Source organism: Odocoileus virginianus, chromosome 16, assembly GCF_023699985.2.
Source record: "Odocoileus virginianus isolate 20LAN1187 ecotype Illinois chromosome 16, Ovbor_1.2, whole genome shotgun sequence".
Taxonomy (NCBI): Eukaryota; Metazoa; Chordata; class Mammalia; order Artiodactyla; family Cervidae; genus Odocoileus; species Odocoileus virginianus.
The window spans coordinates 17759519-17785645 of NC_069689.1; the positions used below are offsets into that span (position 1 = coordinate 17759519).

Below are 26127 nucleotides of genomic sequence, written 5' to 3' on the forward strand. Positions count from 1 at the left end.
CCTGAAGATTTAACAGATGATTGTCAGGAGTGGGCATGAGTCATCTGCAGCACACCACTGCTTATAAACCTTCCAATAATTACAAATGAAGTTTATACCCTGGATGACCAGGTCCCCAGTGATCTGGGCCCCTACCTTGACCATGCTCCCCACATTGGTCTTCCCCTGGTGGGAAGGGCCAGGGCCTTTTACCTGTGGTTTCCTCTGCTCAGAGCACTGTTTTCTCAGCTCTTCATAATATAAATACTTTCTTCCTCTTGCCTTTTTGATCTCAACTCAGATGCACCTCTCAGAGTGGCCTCCCCTGACCATCTCAAATCCTCTTAACTCCCACTCACCTTTGGTCTCACCTCGTTCTTGTTCTGGGAAAAAATGGAAAATGGGGAAAACGGGGGAAATAGGGAAAAAATGGAATCAGTGGCAGATTTTATTTTCTTGGGCTCCAAAACCACTGAGGAAGGTGACTAAAGCCATGAAATTAAAAAATACTTGCTCCTTGGAAGAAAAGTTATGACAGATCTAGAAAGCATATTAAAAGCATAGACACCACTTTGCCAACAAAGGTCTATATAGTCAAAGCTATGGTTTTTCCTGTAATCATGTACAGATGTGAGAGTTGGACCATAAAGAAGGCTGAACACCAAAAACATTGATGCTTTCAAATTGTGGTGCTGGAGAAGACTCATGAGAGTCCCTTGGACTGCAAGGAGATAAAACCAGTCAATCCTAAAGGAAATCAACCTAAATACTCATTGGAAGGACTGATACTGAAGCTGAAGCTCCAATACTTTGGCCACCTGATGCGAGAGCCAACTCTTTAGACCCTGATTCTGGGAAAGATTGAGGGCAGGAGGAGAAGGGGGTGTAAGAGGATGAGATGATTGAATGGCATCACTGACTCAATGGTTTGAGCAAGCTCTGGGAGATAGTGAAGGACAGAGAAGCCTGGCATGCTGTCATCTATGGGGTCACAAAGAGTCAGACATGACTTAGCGAGTGAACAACAACATTCTTGTTCAGTTCTATTTTGGTCTTGTTACTCTGGGCTGTCTCTCTCCTCACTGGAATCTGATGTCCACCAGGGCAAAGAATGGTCCCCCCTGGGATCTTAATGTCTAAAAGAATAGTATACCTTTCCGGTAACTTAGCGGTAAAGAATCCGCTTGCCAGTGTAGGAGACTCAGGTTCGATCTTTGGGTCAGGAAGATGCCCTGGAGAAGAGAATGGCAACCTACCCCAGAATTCTTGCCTGGAGAATCCCACGGACAGAGGAGCCTGGCAAGCTACACTCCATGGGGTCCCAAAGAGTTGGACGTAGTGACTGAGCACACGCACAGAGGAGAATAGTACCAGACACACAGTAGGTGCTCAATAGATGTATGGGCACAAGCACAGCTTTGGAGACACATCTTTGGGTTTAAGTCGTGGCTCCCCCACCAGTCATGTACATAGCCATCAGGGAGTCACTTAATCTCTCTGGACCTCAGTTTCCTCATCTGTAAACTGGGGAGGCAGTGCCTGTGTGATGGAGCTGCGAGAACGTGGAGTACAGTGTCTGTTATTACCTGGGTCTCAGAAAATGCGACCAGCCTCTTCACTTGCATATACCCAATCGCAGGGACTCAGTCCCTCCCAAAGTTACCTTGTCCACCTCTGGGCCACTCTGACCGCCAGAACATCTTCCCTTCCTTACACTGAGTCCCATTATGTCTCCTCATAGTATCTCTCGTTAAGTCCTAGTTCCTCATAGGAAGTCTTGTGTTTTCATAACCATGCTGTGAATGTTGGAGCAGACTGATGTCACATTTCAGCATGGCACTGAAGACAGATGTGACATCCCTCAGTGGCTCCTCTCCAGTTGTGTGCTGTCCTGTCTTGACACGTCACCTGATCTCGCTGAGCCTCAGTTTATTCCTCTGTGAAATGGGGTTAACATAGTACCTACCTCATCCATAGTTGGGATTAAATTAGCTGAGTTACACATACACTTGGGCTTCCCTTGTAGCTCAGCTGGCAAAGAATCCACCTGCAATGCGGGAGACCTGGGTTCGATCCCTGGGTTGGGAAGATCCCCTGGAGAAGGGAAAGGCTACCCACTCCAGTATTCTGGCCTGGAGAATTCCATGGACTATATAGTCCATGGGGTCACAAGGAGTCAGACCCAACTGAGTGACTTTCACACATACACTTAGCACATAGGAAGTGACCCCCCCACACACACAAAGCCACTGTTACGACTCCTACTCCGCCTGGCGTGGGCCAGCTCCCAGAGCCAGAATTTGTGCCGTTTTCAGGTCCACAGCCATTTCCGGTTAAGGCCAGGCCCTCCCTTGAATGCTCTGCAGACAAGCTGGAAAAATGGCCCGTTCTTCCCGGGTCGCCCACCCCACCTGCTCCCAGCTGTCAGCCACCCCCTCACAGTGGACCAGGGGGAGTCTCAGCACTTCCTAAGCTCTCCAGGGGTTACCTGACCCTGGGCAGTCATGCCATCATTCAGCTTGGAGGCGAGGCCCCCACCTGGGCAGGGGCCTTGGGTGATGCCCTAGTCAGCCTGCCAGGCACCGAAGGGCAGAGCAGGGATCTGAGAGCAAAGGAGCCGTCAGTACAGTGTGGACAGGAGACCAGGGCTTCTTAACCATCCCGGGCTCCGCCCCATGATGAGACTTAGAGAGGACTTTCCCAGCAGGTTGGGCAGGACGGGGCAGAGTCACAGATGCTATACCCAGGCCCCCGGTCCTCCAGGAAGAGGCCCAACGTGCAGGCCAAGAAGATGCAGCCAGATGTCCACAGGGCCCTTCTCACGTCAAAGCATAGCTCCCACTGGCTTCAAGCTCATCAGGGTCTCTGGCCCTTTGCGTCCAAAGCCTTTCCCAAGACTTCTACCAATTTTAGGACTTCTGTTCTCCTGCCCCCCAAGGCTCCAGGCTGGCTACCTCCACCCAGACTGGACGCCCACCCCACTGCCCCAGCAGGCTCACTGTCTACAGCGCCCACCATTCACCATTCGGAGCCTGACTGTCCTTCCCAGGAAATGCAGGCAGGAGGTCCCCCAGCCAGCGCTGACCCCATGTGCGGGGCTGGTCCTCTACAATGCCCTCCTCAGCTGTCTCCTTCCTGGGTCCACGACCTTGTCTCTCTGCTATGTGGAGCTGCTCCCCGACTCTGAAGGCCCAGGATGGAGTGGGAGTCACACCCACACCAAACTTTCATCCAAGTATTTCCCAACCAAGACCCTCTTTCTCTGTCTGTCTCTCTTCCTGCCTCACTTCCTCCATCTCTCCCCCCTTGCTCTTCCCAACACCCCCCGCCCCACCACTACCATATTTCTTGTTCTAGGCTGTAGAAAGGAGAGAAACTTCCCCAGTTGCTCCTTGCTGTGTGAGAAGACAGCCAACCACCTACAAGCCAGGAAGTGGGCCCTTCCCAGACACTGGGTCTGCCGGCACCTTGATCTCAGTCTTCCCAGACTCCAGAATCCTGGAACCTGTGACAGCCCCACCCCAAACCTGCAGATGATGCCAGACTTTAAGGGATGTCAGTGCAACGTGGGAACCTGGGTCACTGACTGAGAAGCAAGCTACCCACTCCCTGGAATGCTGACCTTGGACTGATACAGGAGAGGAATCAAGGCCCATCTTGGCAGCCCCAAAGGAAACCAAACCGTCCCTCCATCATCTCCCCCACAGTCCAAGCCCTCAAGCATGGCCTGCCCAGCTCTGCTGGCCCAGCGCCTGCCTTCTCTTCCAGCCCACGTCTGCCCTTCCCCACACCCTGGCCAGGCCCATCTCCTGTGGTTGCCCAGCTGGCCACCGGCTTCAAGGCCACAAGCCTTGGCTCACACCTCGCCCTTGGCCTGGGCTACCCTGCATCCACCTGTGCTCCTAGACACTCTTCACCTGCGGAGACTCAAGGCGGCCTGTTCCTCCTTTGTCGGATGGTCCCCTGACCCCCACGCTAACCCCTTCCCCTCCTTCTTCCTGCCCTACCCCCCTCCCCCACTCTTCCTGACTCCTCCCCTCCCCCTTCACTCTCCCTACTCCCCTTCCTGACCCCTGCTACCTGACCCCCTAGGCTGTGTCTCCCCAGGGCTCAGATGTAGCAGTTCTACATCCCAGCAGCTTCTGGCTCCTAGTGGGGCTCATGGCATTTAGTTTGTGCCTCGAGGATAAAAATAGAAATAGTTACAGTCACTGAGCTTCACACAGCCCTGCGCCGTGTGTGTGTGAGTTGCTCAGTCGTGTCCTTTTTTTTTTTAGTTTTAGTTTTTTAAATTAATTAATTCTAATTGGAGGCTAATTGCTTTACAATATTGGGGTGGGTTCTGCCATCCATTGACATGAATCAGCCTAGGTGTACACATGTCCCCCATCCTGAACCCCCCTCCCACCTCCTTCCTCACCCCACCCCTCAGGGTCATCCCAGTGCACCGGCCCTGAGCGCCCTGTCTCAGGCATCGAACCTGGACTGGCGATCTATTCCACATATGGTAATATACAGGTTTCAATGCTATTCTCTCAAATCATCCCACCCTCACCTTCTCCCACAGAGTCCAGAAGTCTGTTCTTTATCTCTGTGCCACTTTTGCTGTTTCCCATATAGGGTCATCATTACCATCTTTCTAAATTCCATATATCTGCATTAATATACTATATTGGTGTTTTTCTTTCTGACTTACTTCATTCTGTATAATAGGCTCCAGTTTCATCCACCTCATGAGAGCTGATTCAAATGCATTCTTTTTAATAGCTGAGTAATATTTCATTGTGTATATGTACCACAGCTTTTTTATCCTTCCGTCTGCCAACGGACATCTAGGTTGCTTCCATGTTCTGGCTATTGTAAACAGTGCCTACTCTTTGTGACCCCATGGACTCTAGCCTGCCAGGCTCCTCTGTCCATGGGATTCTCCAGGCAAGAATACTGGAGTGGGTTGCCAAGCCCTTCTCCAGGGGAGTTTCCCAAACCAGAGGTTGAAACCAGGTCTCCTGAATTGGAGGTGGACTCTTTACCATCTGAGTCGCAAGAAAAGCCCAACCCTGCCCTAGATCTTCTCATTTAAGCCTTACCCCAGCCCCATGAGGAAGGTTCTCCTTGTGGTTCTTGACTTAAAATTGAGAATCTGGGGCCCCGAGGGGGCTAAGCCTCCCAGCAGTTGCAGGGGGGTGGGGAAGGGGAGATAGACCCTCAGCAGACCACCCACACAGCACCTGCTCTAACCTCGCACCAGCCACTCTGCAGAACCTGCCCGAAGGGTGAAGGGACAGACCACCGCCGATCCTGGAGGGTCCAACACAGCCACGTGCAGACAGGTGGAGTGGGAATGGGGCACAGAGAGAATGAGGCTGCAGAAGGCGTGGGGGGCTGCCCACAGCGGCCTTGGAGAGCCCATCAAGGCGCCCAGGCAGCACGTGTCAGAGGCAGCCTGTTTTGATTCTCCCAGGATCCACGTGCCCCAGGGGGATGCAGCTCCCTCAACCCAATAGGCACCTGACGGCAAGGGTCAGGAGCCAGGCCACTGGGCACTGCAGCCTGGAGACAATCTTCAGGCCTCCACAGTCCCCTCTCCTAGGATGCGTGGCACGGCAGACACCTGATCCTGCTATTTAGCATTGCTGCTAAATAGAGGGCAGGAGGCTCAGAGACAGGGACGAGCCCGAGGGGCCAGCTGGCCAGCTGGGGCCACCCACAGGCCCCGCGTCAACAAGAAGAGGAGCCCAGGGTTTGGCAGACGTCCTCCACCCTCCCTCCCCCGGCACAGGCTGCTGGCAGGCGCTGTGTGCACCCAGGTCACACGCTCTTCAGCGGCCAGGAGCGATGACAGTGCAATTTGGAGGGGACGCTGGCTGACTTGAGTGGCACCAGGATAACTGGAAAGTAAGCGGGGAAAGGAAAGAACAGAGACAAAGGAGCGTTTTCCTTCCGGCACCTGTAATAACTGAGTCAACTTGGACTCAGACACTTGTTCAAAATCATTGTTGTCCCAATTTTTTTTTTTTATTTCTGGTTTTGAAAATATTTACATAGGCTCGATTTTGAATTCCAGCTGACTTAGAATTTTTATTCTCGGAGAGCAAAGCTGCTCCTTCTGGTTTCAGAGACTTAGAATTTTTATTCTCGGAGAGCAAAGCTGCTCCTTCTGGTTTCAGAGGCACTCGGAGTCTGGAGGGGCCTGGGTTCCTACCAGTTCATAGGGCAGTGCCATTCTTCTTTCCTCAGGACTCCAGAGACAGGAAAGGTCTGCGTGAGGTCACGGAGAACTTTCCGGAAGGGCCAAGACCAGGACCCTGGTGGCTAGGCCTGAGCTCTTTTCAGAGTGCTAGCGGCCTCTCACCTGACATGTGTACCCGCACACGGGCACCAAGAAAGAGAGGGAGGTCTAGTATATGTTTTTAGGAAAAAAGAGACATTGACAGTTATTTAGTATTTTTGTAAGACTGGCTGCCATCCCCATGAGTACAGTGGTGAGTATCCCCTCCTGTCACGTGGGATTCCAGGGTCTGACCCCCTAGTGGGGAGGCAGCACGCCCTTTTGGGTTTCCCTGGTGGCTCAGAATTCGCCTGCAATGCAGGAGACGCAGGTTCAATTCCCTGGAGAAGGAAATGGCAACCCATGCCAGTATTCCTGCCTGGGAAATCCCATGGACAAAGAAGCCTGGTGGGCTACAGTCCACGGGGTCGCAAAGAGTCAGGTGTGACTGATGCGACTAAATGATCATTGGCCAACGGCCCTCACAACTGGCAGATTAAATTCAGCTCCTCACTGAAAGAAGGTAAACTATGTGTAGTGTCCAGATGATCTAAGCATCATCTGTGTGCGTGTGTGTGTGTGTCTGAATGCACCAGCTACCATCAGGGACAGCTGGCCCTCGCAGGACTGAGTCCCCCCTTTCCTGCCGACTGGCAAACCCCAGGCTTCATGGGGATCACTGAGGCTGTCGCTTCTGCTTTGCGTGAACTATGGCTGCATTTGCCTCTGCTGGTGACCTTCAGGGCTGGCTTATGAGACCGGTTCAACGAGCCTTCCCCATAACAGTCTCCAAACACCTGGCCCTCCTGATGGCAGTTATTCCTGAAATCCAAAGCCATCCTTGGGGAGCAGGGAGAGCCCTGGTCACTCCGAGCAGACCTCTTCCTTCCCACACAATCCTCTTCCTTCCACACACCATCCCTCCATCCAGGCTCCTCCACCACTGCACTGTGCACATTTGGGCTCTTAATTCTATGCTGGGAAAGGTGTTCTGAACACTGTAGGATGTTTGGCAGCATCCCTAACCTCTCCCCACCAGATGCAGTAGCACCCCCAGCTTCCTCACTTGTGGCTCCCAGAAACATCTCCAGGAATTGTCAACTGTTCCCTAGGGGGAAATGTCCCCAGTTAAGAACCACTGTTTTCAACTAATCACCATTCCCTCTGTCTCTCTCAGGAAGTTTAAGCTCATAGCAACACCTAACATTTATAAGTCTTTATTCTAAGGAATATATACAGTTGTTGTTCAGTTGCCCAGTCGTGTCCGACTCTTTGCAACCCCATGGACTATAGCACGTCAGGCCTCCCTGTTCCTCATCATCTCCCAAAGTTTGCCCAAGTTCATGCCCATTGCACTGGTGATGCCATCCAGTCATCTCATCCTCTGATGCCCTCTTCTCCTTCTGCCCTCAATCTTTCCACAGCATCAGGGACTTTTCCAATAAGTTGGCTGTTCACATCAGGTGACCAAAATATATACATGTAGTTCCCTCTTGGCCAAGGAGGATACATTCCAAGACTCTCAGTGGATGCCTGAAACCATGGATAGTGCTGAATCCTACATATACTGCTTTTTCCTATACATACATGCATGCATGCATGCCGAGTTGCTTCAGCTGTGCTCGACTCTGTGCAACACTGTGGACCGTAGCCTGCCTTGATCCTCCGTCCACGGGATTCTCCAGGCAACAATACTGCAGTGCGTTGCCACACCCTCCTCCAGGGGATCTTCCTGACCCAGGGATCAAATCTGTGTCACGTCTCCTGCATTGGCAGGTGGGTTGTTCACCACTGGAGCCGCCTGGGAAGCCCACATACATTCCTATGATAAAATAAAAATTTATAAATTAGGAACAGTAAGAGATTAGCAACAATAAGCAATAATAAAATTAAACAATCATAACAATGAAGTGAAGTGAAAGTCGTTCAGTTGTTTCTGACTCTTTACGACCCCATGGACTATACAGTTCACGGAATTCTCCAGGCCAGAATATTGGAGTGGGTAGCCTATCCCTTCTCCAGGGGACCTTCCCGACCCAGGAATCAAACTGGGGTCTCCTGCTTTGCAGGCGGATTCTTTACCAGTTGAGTCACTTGTGATAAAAGATATGTGAGAGAAGTCCCTCTCTCTCTCTCTCTCTCTCAGAATAACTATTGTACAAATTTAATGTCCTTTTCAATTTAACTAAGTACTTTTCACACGCTGTGGCTGTTAACTTTTGCAATTTGAAGTTCGACAGCAAAACTAGCAGCAATTCCTTTATCCTTCATCACAATTTCACAGATTTATCCTCACCCTAGACCTTAGCTACCTCAGTATACAATTTTTTTTCTCTCCTTATTAATTTGTGTGTTTTCACTTTTTCACTTAAAAGAAGCACTTCACAACTTCTCTTTGGCAGATCCAGATTGCCAGCATCAATGCACCTGCGTTTTGGGCTCATTATTAAGTAAAATGGTTACTTAGTGAACACAAGCCCCGTGATACCTCGACAGACAGTCAATCTGATAACTGAGATGGATACTAAGTGACCGACGCAGGGATGAGATGGACAAAGAGATGATTCAGGTCCCAGGCAGACAGAGCAGGATGGTGTGAGATTTCATCTTGGTACTCAGAACAGCTTGAAATTTAAAACTTATGAATTGTCTATTTCTGGAATTTTCCACTTAATATTTTCCGACTGCGGTTGACCAAGGGTAACTGAAACCATGAAAAGTGAAACTGACAGTAAGGTGGGGGTGCCTACCATGTATAAAATTTAGTCTTTGCAGTTTTCCTATGAGGCATAGGTACTATCATTTTTTCTCCCACCTTATAGATCAGAATGCCAAGGCTCAGAGAGGTTAAGTAAGTTATCCAAGATCACACAGCTAGAAAGTTGTGGAGCTGGCAGATGACTCTGGAGTCTTGGTTCTTAGCCACTTGGCTCTGCAAGGGAGACCTGGGGCAGTCACCCAGGTCGCTTGTGAAGCGTTTGTAAAGCGATTCTGTGCTGAGAGTGGCCCCTGCCTGACCTCCTGGAGTGGGAACAAGGAAGCGCAATGTCATTGACACCCAAGTTGCCTGTGCTTAAGCCTCTAGCTCCTAAGTGGAACTTGTGGTCTGTTGCAAGCCACAACCTCTCCACCCCGAAGCATTTAGGGGAGCCTCCAGGAGGTAGCAGGCATTGTAAATGTGGCCAGGGCATGTCCAGCCTGCCTTTTGCCATCTCCCTCTGATGTGGTGGAGTTCCTGCCCCCTTGCCCAGCAACTTGGGTTTTTGTGTCCAGGGCTTGATGTGATTATCAACCTCTATGACCACACCATAAGCTTGGGAGGGAGCTGCGGAGAAGCAGAATGAATTTCTGGAAGCTGTGGTTTCTGCAAAGCCTCACCCTCTCCAGCCTCATATTCCCTTTTCTCAGAAAAAGGATGCTGGCGCAGATGAACCCCAAGGATATTCTGCTTCAGACATTTCTTCTTCTTCTGATCTTTCAGTTTTCTGTGGGACAGAGGTGGTGTGGGTGGAGGTGTCACCCTCACCAGGAGCAGGTGAATCCCAGGAGGACCTTTCCTCCATCAGGATTATATGCCTCCCTCTGGGATGGCCATGCAGGTGCCTGGACCCCTGGAGGGACTGCTCAGTGGGGGTGTCTGCATCCCTCCCCAACCGCAGGATGTGGGGACACCTGATCCACTGCCTGCCTCCTTGTCAGCCCCAATTCCCTCCCAGAACCCAGGTGCCCCCCCTCCTCCCAGCAAGCCCGGAGCCTCCCTGCTGACACCTCTGCAGTGTCACATCTCTGGCCACTTTGCATTCCCTGAGGAATAAGGCAAAGGCGAAGCGGTCAGCAGCCCTACAGCCAGCTGCCCTGCAGAGACGCCAGCCTGTGACAGCTGCGTTTCTGGAGCGGTCACTTCGTTCCCTGCAAGCGCCACCTCCAGAGTGGCTGACCAGGGACCGAATACAAGAGGTACCTGCCCTCCCCGCTCCATTGCAGTGATGGAGGGAACGGCCCAGCGACCTGGCCTCAGCTCTGTCTGGATGGCGCTGGGCCGGCCAGGAGAGGCTGGACCCAGCGGGAAACGCATTGTCTGACAGCCTGGCTCACCCCCGGGCAGGAGGGCCGGCCAGCTGCAGGCTCACCCTGGCTGGGAGGTGGGTTGCCTTCCCTCTCGCTAAAGGGCAATAGAGAGCTCCCGGCTCCACTCAAAACATGTTTATGTTCATGGAAAACCTGTTCCCTGCAGCTAACAAAGCTCACTCGAGCTCCCAAGGGTGATTCAGGCACGATGAAATCAAGCCCTGGAAGGGGCCAGCAGCTTCCAGGATGGATCAGTCCAAGGCCCACTCACTGGTCACCTGAGCCTGCCTGGCCCGTGGGAGATGCCCTCCCGCTCTGCGCACACAGTCCCTCTGCAGGGGGCAGGTGGGGTGGAAGAAGTCCCACGGATGAGCGTCAACTGAGTGCGGGGCCCAGGGTGGGCTGTCTGAGTCCTGGGATCTCGTCGAATCCCCTAAAAGCCATGGGAGAGAAGAGTCCGTGCTCTCCTAGCCTGAGAAGATGAAAGTGAGGTTCGGCGAGGTGCCGGGCTGTGGGCAGGTCCTGCAGCAAGCAGGGATTAACCAGCAGTAGTGCCAGTGCCGGAAGCAGGACAGGATGATGATAACCGGGGTTGCGCCAGTGGCGTCTCCACAAGGAAGGTACTGTCTGCATGGGGCTGACGGAGCATGTCCCCGCCAGGCCCAGGACCACCCTCTGTTAGGACATCCTCCAGGGCCAGACGCTCCCCGGAGAAAGAGCTCACAGATGGATGGGCCTGGGGCTGCGGGGCTTCTGCTGCGGACAGTTGTGCATCCGAAGGCTGAAGCCTGAGCTGAGGTAGATGCTCTTCCTCTGTGTCTCTGGGCAGGGTAGCTCAGTGCAGCCCTCCAAGGAGAGCTGGCCATTTGTACAGTGGCGAGTGAGGTTTACAGCAGGGAGCTTTGAAGCTGGCTGTCTTGCTGGCCTGTCCTGGCCACTCTTGTTTGAGAGTGGCCATGGATGGTCATGGCTCCGGGAAGCCCCAGGTAGCTGAAAAGAGCCCAGTGTCCCATGATGGAGTCTGTGTCTTGGATCTGCTCATTGTGATGGAAACCCTTACAAGATCCCACTGTTCCTCCCTGACAGGCCCACGGGCTATTAGAGGGAGCAGGGCGGGATCGGGCAGCACTTCTCCTGTCCCCAGGGGTCCTGCAGGGTGGTGACCCTTCATCCTTGGGGGTGTCACCTCCATATCTAAGGTGTGATGGGGTGTGAGGCTGACCTGCCCTGTTCTCCCACCTGAGGGGTGAGGTCGTGCCCTTACTCTGCTCTCTGAAAAGAAAAGTGAAAGTGTTAGTTGCTCAGTTGTGTCCAATATTTTGCGACCCCATGGACTGTCAGGCTCCTCTCTCCATGGGATTCTCCAGGCAAGAATACTGGAGTGGGTTGCCATCCCCTTCTCCAGGGGATCGTCCCGACTCAGGGATCGAACCTGGGTCTCCTGGATTGCAGGCAGATTCTTCACTGTCTGAGCCACTCTGCTCTCTATAAATAGACAAACGGTCTTCTCTCCAGGAGTCTGCCTTGGCACCTTGAGCTGGGAGGTTAAGGAGGGTCCTGATTGCTCCAGAGGAAAGGAACTGTCAGTTAGCCATGGCCCGGAGGGCACTGTGCTCATCATAAGGAAAGGAGGAGGGGCGGGGACTTCTCTCTGCCTTCTCCTCGCCCCCTCCTTCCTTTCTATAGATGCATCTCCCTCCCTCCCAGGACCTGGGGCCTTCATCTGCCCTCCCCGCCCCTGCTGTCTGCCTTGGGTCCTCTCCACCCCAGCACTCTGCCCAGGGTGTGGATCTGACTCTTTCCTGTCCCTCTTCATCCCTTGAAACCAAAATAAACTGATATCAAGAGGCAGCCAGGGCTAGGGGCCAGCACACCAAGACCTCAGGGGTGCTTATTTTAGCTGGTGATATGCTGTCACTGGGTCCAAACTGTTCCAAGACTTGGCACTGAGTCCCACATCCCAGCTCAGAGCACCCTCTCCTTCTTCTCTGGCTCTTCCCCTCTCCCCTCTCTCTTTCTCTCCCTCCTGAAAGAGGTATCACTGTCATATGGAGAACATGCTGGGACTGGCTCCCTCTCTGGTCCTTACTAGGTTTGGAGCTCTATGAACTGCCTCCCTCCACCAAGCTTTACTCATCCAATTCAGATTAAAATAAACATGGAGGGTAGCCTAAAAGGTCTGATGTGTGTGTTCGTGTGTGTGAGTGTCTATGCAGCCATCAGCTATGATGAACCTGGCAAATGTGATACAGCCTTTCCCAGTTTAGACCCAGGAGCTATGTGGTTTGCATAGAGCACATATAGCAATAGTTATTTAATGAGCACCTACTATGCACCAGGCATCATTGTAAGCCCTGATCCGCAGCAGTGAACAGAAATAATCCAGATGGGACAGGCAGGCAATAAATAAGGAATGACAAATAAATACATCATAACTCCAGGGGAGGGTGATAAGTGCTGTGGAGATAAATGAAGCAGGGTAGGGAGCTAGAGAGGGAGGGAGGGGAGGCTCTGTGTGGGATCAGGAGAGAACCCTTCTGGTGCCATCTGTGAGCCCTGGGGTTTTCTCTTGGCAGCCAGGCCTTCTTTCCATTGCCCTTCAAGTTGACCAGTTGTTTGGTTTTTGCCTCTGCATCTGTGCCCCCATGGACTCCTTTCTGTCCCCATAAAAACCTTCCCTCGAGGACTGTTCCACAGGATCATCTATAGGGCCTTGCACAAAGGCTCCAAATATCCCTGGGGCCAAGACTTTTCAGGGGTTTGTGTAATTTGTTATCTGAGACACATAAATGAAAACCTCAGTGAATTAACAGTATTGCCCATCAGAATGGATAATGTGAGAAAAGGTGGAAAATGCAAGTGCTGGTGAGGATACGGAGTACCTGGAACTCAGGCGCATAGCCTGTGGGAGGGTAAGTCGGTACAACACCTTTGGAAAACTGGCCGTGTTCCTGTAGCTGAACATATACCGATTTTATGACCTAGTGATTCCTGTCCTAGGTGTTGGCCCAGCAGAAATGGGCATGGATAGTCACCAACAGACATGTTCTAGAATGTTCACAGCTACGATATCCATTATGGTCCCAAACTAGGTACCACCCAAAGGACCAACAGCAGCAAGTGGCCAACTGAGATATATTCAGAGCATGGAAAACCACATGGCAATGGGAAGGAACAATCTGGAACTACATGAAACAATATGGACGGACCTCAGACTACACTGTTTAGTGGGGAAGACACTGGTGTGACTCCACTTGTAGGTAGTTCAAAACAACCTGAGCCGCTAGTCGTCAGGAAGAGTGGTCACCCTTGGCAGGAGGTGGCAGAGGGTTGCATTGAAACGGGCAATCTCTTTGATGCATCTCTCTTTGATGCGGGTGCTGGGGTGCCTGTGAATTGATGGGATATATTCTTGTGATAAGTCTGCTTTTCTGTGGGCATATTACACTTTAATGAAATGTTTTAAAAAATCAGTGCTGTTCAGGCCTTGGCTCGGATAAATTAAATTAGAATCTCTCGGGTAGAGGCAGGTATGGCTAAGTTTAATAGGATTCTAACGTGCAGTTTAGCTCGGGAATCAACATGTCAGCCCAACTTCATTTTGGAGTTGACTGACCTGTAATGTGAACAGACAGGCCAACTTGGTCTCAGACTCTGTGGACCTTTATCCATAGCATCAAGCCTCACACGTGGGACGAGTGAAGGACCAGGGGAATAGCAAATATTCACTGGTTTATAGTCAGAGCCTTGTGGCACTCCTTGTTTTGCTCCAACATTTGATTTCCTCATTACCTGGGGAATAGGGGCTTCCTTCGTGGCTCAGACGGTAAAGAATCTGCCCACAACAATGCGGGAGACCTGGGTTCAATCCCTGGGTTGAGAATATGCCTGGGAGAAGGGAACGGCTACCACTCCAGTATTTTTGCCTGGAGAATCCCATGGACAGAGGAGCCTGGCAGGCTATAGTCCATGGGATCACAAAGAGTTGGACATGACTAATCGACTAACACTTTCACTTTGGGGAGATAGAGCTACAGCTAAAAGCATCAGTTTTTGCATCAGGCAGACATGGTTCAAATTGCTAAACCATTACTTATAGATTCTGGACAAACTCCCCAGTCTCTCCAAGCCTCAGTTTTCTCATCTGTGAAATGGGGTAATGATAGCATTTGCTGCAATAGCTGTGCAAGTGCAGCCAGAAGACACTGTCATATATGAGTCAGTGTGTCTGGCCAGCCCTGTCCCATTGCTGTCCACCCTCCATGCATCTTCTGTTCCCTGTGATGCTTGACCCACAATTCAGGCTCTTAATTTACAAAAGCTGAGTGCAGACAGAGGCAACAGGATTTGGAGACCAAGTTTCTCCAGCTTTCTTGACTCTATGAGGTTTGTCTGGACTAGGAGGGAGAGGCAAGACAGAGGGCCACCTAAAAATGGGCCCTGTCCCTGCGCACAGCCCAGCCCTCCCAGGCAGGCCAGACCTGGGGTCTCTGACATGGAAGGCAGTGGCATCTGTGCCCTACATCTGGCAGGGATCCCAAGGAAGCAGTAGAACTCTAAGGATGCACTCCATGGAACCTACTAGAATTTCTTCCTGACGAGAAATATCCCCAAACAGTAAAGAGCCCCGGACAGCCCCCTCTTCTCTTGCATCCCTGTCATGGCACATGGCCTGGGGGTGCTGTGTGTGAACTGACCTTTCGGGGTCATCAGCCACAGTGGCCCGGGGGGACTGTCCCAAGTGGAGGTGACGCTGGTAGCTGGAAGACAGCCTGGGACTCACCACACCCTCCTGTCCTTAGCCCCAGGTCAGCCTCTAGAACACTGACCCGACTACAGGGCGCCCTGAACTCGCTGAGATTAATTTCCAGATGGAATATGCAAAGTGAGCCATGCTCTGGGGTCACAAGTCCAATATTCTGCAAGGGGAAGTGGTCTCTGAAACGGAAATTATTTTTCATTTAGAGGAGTGGCCGAGTGACATTTCCAGCGTCCCCGACTCTGTAACCTGAGATCTGAACGCAGACGTGGGCATGTGGGTGCCTGGCATCGTGCATGCTCAGGGCATGTGCCCGTATGTGTGCTGTCTTCGCCACCCGAGGCTAACATTTGGGGCCACTCCATCGAGTCCAGAAGCAGAGAATTTCTTCCCTGGGCCTGGAGGAAGGACTCCACTGCCCCTGCCCGGGCTTGCCCACAGGCTTATTCATTCGTTTGTTTCCCTTCCCACTCCATAGACTCCAGCAGCTGGATTCCTGCCCTGGGACCCCCAAATATCAGGCTCTGCCACCTGCTACCCGCAAAGGCCCCAACAGTGAACCTGCGCATCTGCACTTCCCTCTCGTTCAGCCCTTCTTCCTGCCTGCCTTCCTGCCTGCTCTCGGTCTCCCTCCTTCCCCTCTTCCTTCCCAGCCTCCCTGACTCCCCTCCTTCCTCCTCTCTTCTCTCCATCCTTTCTTCCCACTTTCCCTCTTTTCTGTCTCTTCTCTTCCCTTCTCCTCTCTCCCACATTTCCTTCCTTGCTCTTGCTTGCGGCTTTCTCTCCCAGCTCTGTGTCTCTTACTCTCTGCATCTCTCTCCTCTCTCGCTCCCTCCTGGGGAGTTCCAGAAACATACCCATATATGGCCTCCGTGTCAAGGATCCGAAGTGATGACGTCACGGGAGAGCCAAGGCTCCGAGATGCTCTCCGAAGTCAAGTCCGTAATTGCCGCGGCCTGGAGGAAACCAGGATCGCGGCTTCCTCGGTGCAATCTTTAAACAGGAAATCTGAGATTCATAACATCTTATAGTTTGGCTTGCCATCATTGGTCATGCGATGGGCCCGAAATAAACTCCCTGCTTCAAAGGAGAGCGTTTCAGAACTGCCTGGCAGAGCAGCCAGAAGCCCAGGGCCAGGGCTGAAGGCAAACTCAGGGAGCATGTTCTGAATTAAGACACTCTCAGGAAAAATCCTTTTTCTTACCCCTGAATTTTACCCTTGTTTCAGAGCCTAACAGGTAATGCATGCTTTCAACTTTCTTATGCAGAAAGACTGCTTGTCGGGCTGGGACTTAACTGCTGCGGTGTCTATTCATAGCCTCTTAGAGTCAAAGTATGTTTGTGTGTCTCCCTCTTTCTTCTATTCTCTTGAGTTATTAAAGCAGGCTAGTGACTTTTATTTTGGATTGGGGGCACAGAGAATCAGCCGTTTGCATGTACTTGTCCAATCTTCCGGAGGATTCTTGCTCAGAATATCACTCTGCTGTGTACTTCTAAAAATGGCAATGCAAAAGGAGTTATCAATGATGCTATTGTTGGTTCTATAGGCCTTGGGCAATGTCTGTATCAGACAAATGACTTTCAAATGCTTTCAGGTTGAGGGAAGAGATATTTTCAGGCATGGGGTCGTTAATTTCATGTGCCATTTTTGGAGCGTCTATGGAACATCTATGTATGGGCAGGATTGTGTGTGTGTGTGTGTGGGGGGGGTGATAGCAACCTTGGATGCCACAAGCTGTATTTGCAATAACTTGGGGTTTAGGAGAGGAAATAGAATCTGCAAACAAAACTAAGATACCACGTAAAGAATGAAAAAGGGTGTGTGTGTGTAAACATGAGGACACATTCAAAGAAGTGCTGGCCTTTGAAAAGATGGATGGATGTCTCAGATAGGCAGAGGGTGGGTGGGATAGGGACCTCCAGCTGGAGGATCAGCTCGGGCAAAGGCAGACAAGCTGGGTGGGTCTGGGGAGATAGTAGGGAGAGCCGTGTGGTTATAGCTAAGGGTCAGGAGGTGAGAAGTGGCGGTGATGCTGGAAGGGGAAGTCAGGAATGGGGGTAGTGGTGGGAGATACTGCTCTCACCAGGCCAGGCAAGAGGATGGAACATATTCTGATCATTTTTGAGCAGAGAAGTGGTGGAGAGGATCTGACTTTAGGCAGCTCCTTGCAAAGCCAGAGGAACAAGGAGGCAGGGAGGCAGTGACCCTTAGGTAAGTCATTAAGGCCTGAGTCAGGGCAGAAATTGAGCCTCCAGCACAGGATAGAAGAGCTTGCCTCGACAAAAGGTAAGTTTACGCACGAGGCAGCAGTTGAGTGAGTTCACAGGCGCCCAGGCAGAGCCGGCAGGGCCAGCGCACCAGGCATAGCCCCTGACCTCTGCGGTCGGAGGCCCGGGGCAGAGCGCGGTGGGGCAGCCAGAGGCGGACTCCACTCACTTCTGCAACAGTTGGACAGGTCCCGACAGCTGGTGGCAGGCCTGTTTACAGCACAGACCCCTCCAGGACTGGCGGCTGCCACCACCTGGCAGCCTTCCAGGTTGCATCACCCATTCTTGCACAAACAGTCCAGCCCACGAGGGCCTGGGAGAGGGGAGGGCGTCACCTTCTCCCTCCTCCTTGGGGTGGGGACCGTGTGTGATCCACCCCTGGTGACCTGACAGTGAATAAGAGCCATCGATACCCGTGAGCCTTCATTGAGCACTCACTGTGAGCCAGGCGCTGGCCTAGGGCTTGTGGTGGTTCCTCTCACTGACTCTTTTCCTGGGCATCATGAGTTAGAGACGATGGTGACTCCCATTTCCCAAAGGTGCAAACTGAGGTCCCGAGAGGTTGAGGGTCTCATCTAAAGCCAGAGAGCTAGGAGGTGTTGGAGATGGGACTCAAATCCTGGACTCTTAGCTGATGGGCCTCCAGTGCCCAAAGCCTAAGCTGTGGTCTCTGAGGTCGCCCAGGGGACCAGCACTGCGGTAAACAGACCCGTCCTGGCACCACTGAACCATCATAAGGTGCTGTACAATGTGGGCAGGCTGGATCCAAAAGAGTCTTCCCAGAGGAGGCACAAAAATATCCCTGGACCCGCCCACTGTCCTTCCACTGCTGAGCTGAAGAGGGTCAGACCGCCTGGAACGGGCAGCTATCACAGGACTTGTTGACATCTTTACTTCTCATCCTCAGCACCCTCTTTGGAACCAGTTAGTGCTTGGGAGTATAAATGAGTTGTTAAGAGCTTTGTGGCCGAGGAAAACGTTGTGGGGAGGTGATGGTAATACAGAGCTCCTGCTCGTGGTCAGTTTCTCGGCCAGGTCTGACTCTTTGCGACCCTATGGACTCTATAGCCCACCAGGCTCCTCTGTTCATGGGATTTTCCATACAGAAGTCAGGTGATTCCTAACCTGCCTGAACTTTTTAAAGAAAAGGAGACAGAGGAGAAGGGTAGAAAAGACAGAAAAAGTAGAGGGAGGAAAAGAAAAAGATTTAAGTAAAGGCAGGAGAACAAAAGCAAGCAAGCAAACAAAGACAAAAAGGAGAGGGATCCTAGCTGATTTTGAAATGATCTCAAATAAAAGATTTCCAGCCAGCCCTGCATGTGGTTAGGCTGGGTGAGGAGAGAGAGGGCTCTGGGAGGGCACCCCTGCCCCGCCTGAGATTTTCTCTTCTGGAGCCTGGAGTTAGAGCTTCCAGAACATTCTGCCACCCAGGGGTCAAGATGAGAAAGAGTCCATGACCTCCAGGTGCCCAGAATAGGGCTGGGCAAGGCCATACTTGGGCTTCCCAGGTGGCACTAGTGGTAAAGAACCTGCCTGCCATTGCAGGAGACATGAGATGCGGGTTTGATCCCTGGGTGGGGAAGATCCCCTGGAGGAGAGCGTGGCAACCCACTGCCTGGAGAATTCAGTGGACAGAGAAGTCTGGTGGGCTACAGTCCACAGGGTCACAAAGGGTAGGACGCGACTGCATCCTCCTTAGCCGGCAAGGCCATATTTGGGCTGCGTGCAAGGGCTGGGGCAACAGTGATCAGAGGCTCAGACCTGCACTGGGGAACCCGGCCCCTTCGCATCCCCAGCCCAGGCTTCTGGCACAAGGCAAAGCCTGGCATTCGCTGATCCCTGGGCAGAAACCGGGGCGGGGGTCTCGAGTCCTGCGTACGTGCCAGACCTGTATGTTCCGAGCTGCCGCTGTGGGAAAAAGTGAGGGGGTGTGCCGGGGGGGCATGGGAGGGGGCTAGCTGTGCCAGGACCAGCCCCTTCAGGGCTGGGAGGTAAGAGACACATCCTCCACTTGGTAGGCTGAGCAGAAGGTGACCCATGGGGCCTGGGGACTCAATAGCATGGGACCCAAAGATATAAAATGGAAACTTGGCATTAACTGATGCTTTCCTTAGCTGGTGCTCATGGCCCCGCCTCAGACTGTGGGCCTTTGGGCCTGTGCAGAGTATGTGCTTCTCCCCGGAAAATGGAGCATTTTCCACCAAAAAAGGGAAAATAGGTTTCTTCCCCCTTGTTCTTTCTTCTTTCCTGTCTCCCCCTCCCCCTATTTCTCTCCCCCTGTTTTAGGGGTAGCTTCTGCCTGCAGTTTGCAACAATCAATACATAATCTTCTAAAACGTCATCAGGGTCCTAACCCCTGGTGAGCGATTCATCCTGATTCAGGCTGGCGAGCGGTGCTCAGCTCGTTTAGCACAGTCTTGGACTCCTCTGCAAACGATGGGTGCAGAGGGCCTGGGGCGTGGTGGTGTGGGAGCGGATGTAGCTTTGGGCAGGTTCAAATCCCTGTTCGTTACCTCCTCCCTTGGTGACTTGGGCCCATCGCACCCTGTCTCTGGGCCTCGGTTTCTCCTCCTGGGCTATGGGTCAGCAGTGGTCGGGTAACCTTTGACAGGATTACTCAGTAATAGGTCAGCTCAGTAACCTCCGACAACCCTCGTGCAGCTCAGAAATCCAGAGTCCTAGCTCCCAAGGGAAGCCAGGAGTGTGTCTATCACCAGCATCAAAGTGTCTGAGATCAGAAGAGCTGGGAGGGGCTTTAGAGCTTTAGAGTCTGAACAAAGGCTCAAATCCTAACAGCTGTGAGGCCCCAGACGCCAGCAGCCAGAGGCTTGTCAGCACTCCCTGTTACAAAGGCCCAGCCTGGGGCTCTAACCTGGGCCCTCTGGGGGCCAAGCAAGATGGCCTGGATTCCACTCCCCCACACCCCAGGGCCAAGTCAGCCCTTAGCAGAGACTTCCAGACTAACCCCGGCTCACAGCCATAAGCGTGCAGTGTCAGAGAGTCTGATGGAAACAGGGGCAGGGGGGCTCTCTACCACTTACAATCTGGGTCTCCCCATCTGGGCAATGGGAAGAATCCTCCCCCAGTGCAGGGGTCTTGAGAAGTCAAAAGGTGCAGTATGTGAAATTGGCCAGGAAATGGTGCAGGGATCCACAGCACCGGCTTTTTTTTTTTTCTTTAGTTCAGAGTAGTTGATTTACAATGTTTCAGGTATACAGTGAAGTGATTCAGTTATACACGTATATTGGGTTGGCCAGAAAGTTCATTAGAGCTTTTCCATAACATCTTACAGAAAAATCTGAATGAACTATTTGGTTAACCCGATATATGCATTCTGCTTCAGATTCTTTTCATTTATGGGTCGTTACAAGATAATGAATATAGTTCCTTATACTATACAGAAGGTCCTTGTTGTTCATCTGTTTTATATATAATACTGTGAGCACCAGCCTTTTCTATGGTTTAGCTTTTAAAGCCTTAGGACCCAGGAAAGGGAGAGATGCTTTAATGTTTTACAAGCACGAGTCTCCAGCTGGAAGTGTTTCCTCAGATTTCCCAGGGTCCTTCCAGATCTAGGGCAACAGCAGATCAGAAAGATTAAGCTTCATAAACGTATTTGGGCATCTCAAGGAGTCGGGTTGAGAACCCTGGGGGCCGAGAAACAGCCCAGGTCAATTCCTCACTTCCTCATATGGCCCCAAGCTCACCAAGCAGTTATGGTTAGGACTATCTCAGGCTAAGGTCATGGGATGTTTGGGAGGCCCTAGAATAGATAGACAATTATATACTTATATAACATATATGTGTATACATTTATAATATAGTAATATATGAAAGTGAAAGTGTTAGTTGCTCAGTTGTGTCCGACTCTTTGAGACCCCATGGACCCACCAGGCTCCTCTGTCCATGGGATTCTCCAAGCAAGAATACTGGATTGGGTTGGCATTCCCTTCTCCAGAGGATCTTCCCGACCTAGGAATCGAACCCAGGTCTTTTGCATTGCAGCTATATTCTATCATCTGAGCCAGGAAAGCCCCCTTTGAATATATACGTATGTGTACGTGTGCATATACATATATAGTCTTTCTATATATATAGCCTTCAGTTTAACCTGGCCCTTTATTCAAAGCTTACAAAACAACTAGTCTGTTGGTTACATGGGATGAGAACTAGGTGTGAGGTCAGAAGATATAGCCTCTGGTCCCTTTGTCAATTCTGCCCTGCTGTTGCCTCAATTTCCTCATCTGTAGAATGGGAACAACAACACCTCATCATAGATCTACCACGTGGCTCAAGAGGACAACATTCAGGAGTGTAAATTAACTGCAAGGGGAGGCATTAGGGCTGTGGTTCTCCCAGCGCTCGTTGCAGTGTCTGAAACACAGCGCTTTACGTAAGAGCTGACTCGGATAGTCCACACTCATACCTAAAACACGTAAGTTGACCCTGCCTGAAACACTCATCCAGCCCTTACTATGTGCCAACCCTATTCCAGGAAATAAGTGCTCACTAGACACCCTCTATTGTTGTTTGTAGGCGGTCACCTCATACATGAATTCAAACCCGGGATTAGAAGGAGTGGGACGGGCTGTGGGTCCTTCCAAAGTTCCCAGGACAGCAGGTCGTGTACGCAGGAAGGGAGGAGGTGGCGGGAGGGGCCCCGGGGAGCGAGGGATTTGGAAGTGGTGGGCGGAATCCATCCCGCACCCAGGCTGGGCTTGGGGAGGGCGTGGCGATCTCCTTCCTTCCCAAGCTCTGAGCCTGTTACTCACCCCCGGGCCGGCCCATCAGAGCTCTGCAGGGTCCCGTGGGGGTGCCTGGACTAACGTCCCTCCTGATCACAGCTGAGGGGAAAGCGGTTCGCACGGAAACTGCCAACCGGGAAGGCGTTCCGGGTGACAGCGTCGCAGCAGGAATGAGTCAGAGCAGAGAATCACAGCATCTCCGGAGCATGGACTAGTGTTAGCAGGTTTTCCTGGGCCACTGGCTACGTGCTAAGTGGCCTGCCCCATGTTCATACATGTCACCTGGTTTCATCTGACTGTACCTCTGTAGACCAGACGCTACTATGTCTCCATTTTACAGAAGGGCAAAGTGAGGCAGAAGGGGTGGGAGCAACCTGCTTCCCATGACGCAGTCAGCTTGTGGCAGAGCCGGCTTTGAACCCAGGCAGTCAGACATCTGCGATCACGCTCTCTACCAAAAGCAGGGTCTTCTCATGATAGCTGTGCTTCCAAGGTTTGACCCAATCATTCATTCCCCTGCCCGTCTGACATTTACTAAGTACCTACTGCGTACCTGGCCTCGGGTTAGGTCCCGGGGTGATAGCACAAATGTGACACAGCCCTGCTCTCTGGACGCCTCTGGACTCCCCGGGGAGCCAGGCCCACAGTGGGTGGTCAGGGCACTAGCAGAGGAGGGGGGCCCTTGGGGGCAGCTCAGTGCTCCTCAGCCATCAGATCTGGGGGGCTTCCTGGGGGAGAAGCCACAGGAAGGCATCTGGGACAGATAGTGAGTGGACGAGGCCAGGAAGGGAAGGCAGATGAGCAGACAGCTGGAAGTGGCTTATCTGGGCTCTTACCTCTGACTCAGGTCCTCAGCAGAGTGGGAGCTTGGTGCCCTGGAAGATGACTGCCAGGCCCTTTCCTGTCCCCGATACTCCCAGCCATGCCCCCAGCCCCGATTTCTACTAAGACATCAAGAAGTCACCCTTCCCACCCCAGACAGCCACAATGACCCTACCCCATCTGTGGGAACCCAGGGCCCTGCCAGCTCCCAGGCAGACCCTGGCTGTTGGGGAGCCTGGATTTGTGGGAAGGGGAAGGAACCGGAGGAAGAAGGACCACTTTTCAAATGCTATTATTTAATCCTCACTTCAGTCTTGCACGGGCCCATGTTTCTATGCCCATTTAACAGGTGTAGAAACTGAGGCCCATCTTGGAAGAGCATTGACTGTGGATTGGCCAGGCATTGTGCTGAGTGCTTTACTGTGTTAACACAAGAACCCCCGTCACAGCGACTGTTACCCCCATTTTACAGATGCCACCTGGGAGAGGTGGGGGTTCCCCTGGAGCCAATGTTTGGGGACCCACAAATGAGGGAAAGAGGGGCCCCTGGAAGCCTCGGTCTCCCCTATTCCAAGCTGGCCTTGGATGGGCCACGCTCAAACATTGCTCCCTCCGCAGGCCTCTAGCTTGACTGGCAGGGCCCACTGCACTCTCACTTTCCCTGGGAAAGGGCTATTTTTATCTCAATCAGCCTCCCAGAGGGTCCTATGAGACCAACGGCCTCTTTCCTGGACTCAGGCCCAGAAGGTGGCCCAGTCCCCAAGCCGAGGCCTCAGAAATCAAGCTGAGCAGCATGAAGATGAGGAGAAACTGAGGACAAGAGAGGGGCAGGGCATCACCCAGGATCTCACCTCCTCGCCCCACTGTCACTCTGCCATGAAATAGGTGCTTTTATTAAGCCCATTGTTCCAAATAGGGAAAGGAGTATGTCAAGGCTGTATATTGTCACTCTGCTTATTTAACTTATATGCAGAGTACATCATGAGAAATGCTGGGCTGGAAGAAGCACAAGCTGGAATCAAGATTGCCAGGAGAAATATCAATAACCTCAGATATGCAGATGACACCACCTTTATGGCAGAAAGTGAAGAGGAACTAAAAAGCCTCTTGATGAAAGTGAAAGAGGAGAGTGAAAAAGTTGGCTTAAAGCTCAACATTCAGAAAACTAAGATCATGGCATCGGGTCCCATCACTTCATGGGAAATAGATGGGGAGACAGTGGAAACAGTGTCAGACTTTATTTTTGGGGGCTCCAAAATCACTGCAGATGGTGATTGCAGCCATGAAATTAAAAGACGCTTACTCCTTGGAAGGAAAGTTATGACCAACCTAGACAGCGTATTAAAAAGCAGAGACATTACTTTGCCAACAAAGGTCCATCTGGTCAAGGCTATGGTTTTTCCAGTGGTCATGTATGGATGTAAGAGTTGGACTGTGAAGAAAGATGAGCGCTGAAAAATTGATTGCAAGGAGATCCAACCAGTCCATCCTAAAGGAGATCAGTCCTGGGTGTTCATTGGAAGGACTGATGCTGAAGCTGAAACTCCAATACTTTGGCCACCTCATGCAAAGAGTTGACTCGTTGGAAAAGACCCTGATGCTGGGAGGGATCGGGGGCAGGAGGAGAAGGGGATGCCAGAGGATGAGATGGCTGGATGGCATCACCGACTCGATGGGCATGAGTTTGAGTAAACTCCGGGAGTTGGTGATGGACAGGGAGGCCTGGTGTACTGCAGTCCATGGGGTCGCAAAGAGTTAGACACGACTAAGTGACTGAACTGAACTGAACTGAACTGATTAAGCCCATTGTAGGGACACCACCCTTATGGCAGAAAGCGAAGAAGAGCTAAAGAGCCTCTTGATGAAATTGAAAGAGGAGAGTGAAAACGTTGGCTTAAAGCTCAACATTCAGAAAACTAAGATCATGGCATCCGGTCCTATCACTTCATGGCAAATAGATGGGGAAACAGTGGAAACAGTGGCTGACTATTTTTCTGGGCTCCAAAATCACTGCAGATGGTGATTGCAGCCATGAAATTAAAAGACGCTTGCTCCTGGGAAGAGAAGTTATGACCAACCTAGACAGCATATTAAAAAACAGAGACATTACTTTGCCAACAAAGGTCCATCTAGTCAAGGCTATGGTTTTTCCAGTAGTCATGTATGGATGTGAGAGTTGGACTATAAAGAAAAGCTGAGCGCTGAAGAATTGATGCCTTTGAACTATGGTGTTGGAGAAGACTCTTGAGAGTCCCTTGGATTGCAAGGAGATCCAACCAGTCCATCCTAAAGGAAATCAGTCCTGAATATTCATTGGAAGGACTGATGCTGAAGCTGAAGCTGCAACACTTTGGCTGCCTGATGCGAAGAACTGGCTCACTGGAAAAGACCCTGATGCTGGGAGGGATTGGGGGCAGGAGGAGAAGGGGACGACAGAGGATGAGATGGTTGGATGGCATCACCAACTCAATGGACATGAGTGAGTAAACTCTGGGAGTTGGTGATGGACATCTGGGAAACTTCCCCTGCATGGGCCGAGAACCTGACACCATGCCCACTGTGCAGGTGCCAGGCTGGAGGAGGATGGCAGTATTACTCCTGCCTGCTCGGAACTCCATGAGTGCTGCTTACCTGGATCCATGTCCCTGGAATTCCCAGAAGGAGAACTGGATTTGAGGTAGGAAGTTTGGGCTCCAAAGCCCTGTGTTCCAGCTGTCTGTCCTCATACAAGCCTTTCCCTTCCCCTTTCTGAATCATAATTGCTTCATCCATCATACTCATGTGTGGGTATCAAGTACATAGGGGCATTAAGTCCTTTTGGAAGGCTCGAGGATGCCGAAGATTTAGTAAGTTAACTCAACAAAAAATGTTCTTACTTTCTAGGGCTGTTGACAGGGCAATGCTATGAGATAAATGATCAAAGGCAAAGTCTCTGGATGCTGTCTGACCCATGGGGGTGGGGAGTCTGGCACGGGCTGCAGGAGAAGGTGGTTCCAGGTGAGCATCACCTGGCTGCCCTCGCCTTCCTAGAAATCTGGTCAGGGAAGGGGTGCTCGCTGGAGCTGGGTGCTGTCCAGGTGCCTCTGAACCACCCACACCAGGCTGCAGAGCCACTGGCCATCTTGGGGTGAAGGACTGGAGGGGTCTCCTCCCCACTGCCCGCACCTACCCAGCACAGGCATGGCTCCCACAACGCGGCGAAATGGGTTGTCTCATTC

The 26127-nt window shown here is 51.8% G+C and overlaps 1 protein-coding gene and 1 long non-coding RNA gene across 3 annotated transcripts in view; one reads left to right on the top strand and one right to left on the bottom strand.

Moving 5' to 3' along the window:
- Positions 1–7448: 7448 nt before the first annotated feature.
- Positions 7449–16014, bottom strand: LOC139038700 (uncharacterized). The gene is made up of 2 exons (XR_011491774.1): positions 15932–16014; positions 7449–8069 (listed from the first exon to the last, which is right to left on the bottom strand). It is a non-coding gene; the product is annotated as an uncharacterized lncRNA (long non-coding RNA).
- Positions 16015–16038: 24 nt separating this feature from the next.
- The window catches only part of ASB2 (ankyrin repeat and SOCS box containing 2), a 46988-nt gene continuing 36899 nt past the window's right edge, over positions 16039–26127 (top strand). Inside the window, exons 1-2 of one of the 2 annotated variants that reach the window (XM_070477903.1) lie at positions 16039–16312; positions 25475–25586. The gene's annotated coding sequence lies outside the window, so the exon portion shown is untranslated. The remainder of the gene's footprint in view (positions 16313–25474; positions 25587–26127) is intronic. The other variant, XM_020875933.2, reaches the window with a different exon arrangement.